Raw genomic sequence first — 5,000 nt, 5'->3', positions numbered from 1 at the left:
TCAAGCCAGGATGCATAACACTTATACAACCTATGTGAGTGTGAAAATTTAGCATATGCAGGAAGGAGCAATTTGTACTACTTTCAAAACAGTTTCACTCCACGTCTGGAAACGTCCAGAGCTATGTAGAGCATACAAATGAGCTTTAAACTCATGAGGAAAGAGGTTTGTATGCAAAAAGGAAAACAAAAGCATATCGTACTCATAAAATTCTCAATATATAGATTCCAAAAAAGTGCTTCCAGCGAAAAGAGCTGAAAGAACACTATGGGATGTAAACCTGAATACCTTTCAATAATATGTTCTCCATCCATGCATACCACCTACATGATAAAAATCAACTCAGGTGAATGGAGGACGGCGTGGCCTAATGGATAAGGCGTATGACTTCAGATCAGAAGATTGAGGGTTCGAGTCCCTTTGTGGTCGTTTTTGGCCAATGGTCACACAATCTGCTTTACATTCAGAGTGGAAAAAGTATTTTCCAATACTCTTGTAGTCCTCACTTTCTCATTACTAATCATTTATAAAGTGGAGTGCATACTGTAAACTCATTCAGGTTGCATCTTCAGTCTAACTACTTGTGCATTTTAGTGGCATTAAAAAGTGCTTCTATGCCGACGCACTGAATATGTAATAGGTTTGCAGAATTTTGACGTGACAGAATGGGTTTTTAGCTTAAGTGTGTGTAGAAGAACTGCAAGGTGTGTGCCTATGTGTGCATAGAGTGCTACATGTGTAAAGTCTGTATGATTTGGGCAGTTAAAGTGCTGATTTTGCCTCCGAGTAAGAAAAGTACTACAAAAAATGTATAAAGGATCGGCACATTGGCTGCCTTTGCTGATGCCCCCGTTGCCTAATTTGTAGTGCAATGGTTAAGTTGCAGAGTGTGGTTGAACTTGGTTAGGAGACTTGGTGCCTCTTTCCGTGTCCTGCTGATGATAAGGATGGCTTGATACCATTTTCTAAGCCCAGTATATTGAGAAAAGAAGTAAGTGAAGAAGAAGTGTGGAGTCGAAAGTGGTTCTCCAATTTCTCTCCACTTGCTAAAATTGCAAAGTCTCCATTATAGCATAGAAGAGAGCGTTAAAGTCAGGGATGGAAGAGGATGAAAATGGGAAGTTTACTTATAGAGAGAAGTGAGAAATGCCCTGTGTGCACACACCGGTGTCTGACCATAGAATACATTTAAATAATGCCTCTAGAAAAGAGCTATACATGTGTGCCTCAGTGGCCTAATGGATAAGGCACTGGCCTCCTAAGCCAGGGATTGTGGGTTTGAGTCCCATCTGAGGTGATAACAAAAATCCTCCCTCTTTCTTTTCCAGAAAATTAGGTAGATTTATTACATGCTTCCTCTCAGAAGTTTATGAGAGATTAGGTACTTTGAAACTGTCCCGTTTTACTTGTGTACACTTCACAGTCATGTTAGTGTTCTGAAACTGCAAAGTAGATTTTTAAATGCCTATTTTTGTGAGATGCATTTTCGACCGGCCAGAACATATTCCTTTGGAAAAAATGATTTGAATTGGATTGGTGTGAATCTTGTTTCTAGAGGTGGTGACAGGCTTTCAGCTACTTGAATAGGTCAAGCCAGGATTCATAAAACTTATACAACCTATGTGAGTGTGAAAAATTAGCATATGCAGGAAGGAGCAATTTGTACTACTTTCAAAACAGTTTCACTCCACATCTGGAAACGTCCAGAGCTATGTAGAGCATACAAATGAGCTTTAAACTCATGAGGAAAGAGGTTTGTATGGAAAAAGGAAAACAAAAGCATATCGTACTCATAAAATTCTCAATATATAGAATCCAAAAAAGTGCTTCCAGCGAAAAGAGCTGAAAGAACACTATGGGATGTAAACCTGAATACCTTTCAATAATATGTTCTCCATCCATGCATACCACCTACATGATAAAAATCATCTCAGGTGAGTGGATGACCGCGTGGCCTAATGGATAAGGCGTATGACTTCGGATCAGAAGATTGAGGGTTCGAGTCCCTTCGTGGTTGTATTTGGCCAATGGTCACACAATCTGCTTTACATTTAGAGCGGAAAAAGTATTTTCCAATACTCTTGTAGTCCTCACTTTCTCATTACTAATCATTAATAAAGTGGAGTGCATACTGTAAACTCATTCAGGTTGCATCTTCAGTCTAACTACTTGTGCATTTTAGTGGCATTAAAAAGTGCTTCTATGCCGACGCACTGAATATGTAATAGGTTTGCAGAATTTTGACGTGACAGAATGGGTTTTTACTTTAAGTGTGTGTAGAAGAACTGCAAGGTGTGTGCCTATGTGTGCATAGAGTGCTACATTGGTAAAATCTGTATGATTTGGGCAGTTAAAGTGCTGATTTTGCCTCCGAGTAAGAAAAGTACTACACAAAATGTATAAAGGATCGGCACATAGGCTGCCTTTGCTGATGCCCCCGTTGCCTAATTTGTAGTGCAATGGTTAAGTTGCAGAGTGTGGTTGAACTTGGTTAGGAGACTTGGTGCCTCTTTCCGTGTCCTGCTGATGATAAGGATGGCTTGATACCATTTTCTAAGCCCAGTATATTGAGAAAAGAAGTAAGTGAAGAAGAAGTGTGGAGTCGAAAGTGGTTCTCCAATTTCTCTCCACTTGCTAAAATTGCAAAGTCTCCATTATAGCATAGAAGAGAGCGTTAAAGTCGGGGATGGAAGAGGATGAAAATGGGAAGTTTACTTATAGAGAGAAGTGAGAAATGCCCTGTGTGCACACACCTGTGTCTGACCATAGAATACATTTAAATAATGCCTCTAGAAAATCGCTATGCATGTGTGCCTCAGTGGCCTAATGGATAAGGCACCGGCCTCCTAAGCCAGGGATTGTGGGTTCGAGTCTCATCTGAGGTGATAACAAAAATCCTCCCTCTTTCTTTTCCAGAAAATCAGGTAGATTTATTACATGCTTCCTCTCACAAGTTTATGAGGGATTAGGTACTTTGAAACGGTCCCATTTTACTTGTGTACACTTCACAGTCATGTTAGTGTTCTGAAAGTGCAAAGTAGATTTTTAAATGCCTATTTTTGTGAGATGCATTTTCGACCGGCCAGAACATATTCTTTTGGAAAAAATGATTTGAATTGGATTGGTGTGAATCTTGTTTCTAGAGGTGGTGACAGGCTTTCAGCTACTTGAATAGGTCAAGCCAGGATTCATAAAACGTATACAACCTATGTGAGTGTGAAAAATTAGCATATGCAGGAAGGTGCAATTTGTCCTACTTTCCAAACAGTTTCACTCCACGTCTGGAAACTTCCAGAGCTATGTAGAGAATACAAATGAGCTTTAAACTCATGAGGAAAGAGGTTTGTATGCAAAAAGGAAAACAAAAGCATATCGTACTCATAAAATACTCAATATATAGATTCCAAAAAAGTGCTTCCAGCGAAAAGAGCTGAAAGAACACTATGGGATGTAAACCTGAATACCTTTCAATAATATGTTCTCCATCCATGCATACCACCTACATGATAAAAATCATCTCAGGTGAACGGATGACCGCGTGGCGTAATGGATAAGGCGTCTGACTTCGGATCAGAAGTTTGAGCGTTCGAGTCCCTTCGTGGTCATTTTTGGCCAATGGTCACACAATCTGCTTTACATTCAGAGTGGAAAAAGTATTTTCCAATACTCTTGTAGTCCTCACTTTCTCATTACTAATCATTAATAAAGTGGAGTACATACTGTAAACTCATTCAGGTTGCATCTTCAGTCTAACTACTTGTGCATTTTAGTGGCATTAAAAAGTGCTTCTATGCCGACGCACTGAATATGTAATAGGTTTGCAGAATTTTGACGCGACAGAATGGGTTTTTAGCTTAAGTGTGTGTAGAAGAACTGCAAGGTGTATGCCTATGTGTGCATAGAGTGCTACATGTGTAAAGTCTGTATGATTTGGGCAGTTAAAGTGCTGATTTTGCCTCCGAGTAAGAAAAGTACTACAAAAAATGTATAAAGGATCGGCACATTGGCTGCCTTTGCTGGTGCCCCCGTTGCCTAATTTGTAGTGCAATGGTTAAGTTGCAGAGTGTGGTTGAACTTGGTTAGGAGATTTTGTGCCTCTTTCCGTGTCCTGCTGATGATAAGGGTGGCTTGATACCATTTTCTAAGCCCAGTATATTGAGAAAAGAAGTAAGTGAAGAAGAAGTGTGGAGTCGAAAGTGGTTCTCCAATTTCTCTCCACTTGCTAAAATTGCAAAGTCTCCATTATAGCATAGAAGAGAGCGTTAAATTTGGGGATGGAAGAGGATGAAAATGGGAAGTTTACTTATAGAGAGAAGTGAGAAATGCCCTGTGTGCACACACCTGTGTCTGACCATAGAATACATTTAAATAATGCCTCTAGAAAAGAGCTATGCATGTGTGCCTCAGTGGCCTAATGGATAAGGCACTGGCCTCCTAAGCCAGGGATTGTGGGTTCAAGTCCCATCTGAGGTGATAACAAACATCCTCCCTCTTTCTTTTCCAGAAAATTAGGTAGATTTATTACATGCTTCCTCTCAGAAGTTTATGAGGGATTAGGTACTTTGTAACGGTCCCATTTTACTTGTGTACACTTCACAGTCATGTTAGTGTTCTGAAACTGCAAAGTATATTTTTAAATGCCTATTTTTGTGAGATGCATTTTCGACCGGCCAGAACATATTCCTTTGGAAAAAATGATTTGAATTGGATTGGTGTGAATCTTGTTTCTAGAAGTGGTGACAGGCTTTCAGCTACTTGAATAGGTCAAGCCAGGATTCATAAAACTTATACAACCTATGTGAGTGTGAAAAATTAGCATATGCAGGAAGGAGCAATTTGTACTACTTTCAAAACAGTTTCACTCCACGTCTGGAAACATCCAGACCTATGTAGAGCATACAAATGAGCTTTAAACTCATGAGGAAAGAGGTTTGTATGCAAAAAGGAAAACAAAAGCATATCGTACTCATAAAATTCTCAATATATAGATTACAAAAAAG

At 39.5% G+C, this 5,000-nt stretch overlaps 2 non-coding genes across 2 annotated transcripts; both read left to right on the top strand.

Moving 5' to 3' along the window:
* Positions 1-1,224: 1,224 nt before the first annotated feature.
* Positions 1,225-1,297, top strand: TRNAR-CCU (transfer RNA arginine (anticodon CCU)). The gene has a single exon. It is a non-coding gene; the product is annotated as a tRNA-Arg (tRNA).
* Positions 1,298-4,400: 3,103 nt separating this feature from the next.
* Positions 4,401-4,473, top strand: TRNAR-CCU (transfer RNA arginine (anticodon CCU)). The gene has a single exon. It is a non-coding gene; the product is annotated as a tRNA-Arg (tRNA).
* The last annotated feature ends 527 nt before the right edge of the window (positions 4,474-5,000 follow it).

Source organism: Triturus cristatus, chromosome 4_1, assembly GCF_964204655.1.
Source record: "Triturus cristatus chromosome 4_1, aTriCri1.1, whole genome shotgun sequence".
NCBI classification, from domain to species: domain Eukaryota; kingdom Metazoa; phylum Chordata; class Amphibia; order Caudata; family Salamandridae; genus Triturus; species Triturus cristatus.
The sequence above is the reverse complement of the archived record's forward strand: the minus strand, read 5'-3'. Positions and strand labels throughout refer to the sequence as shown.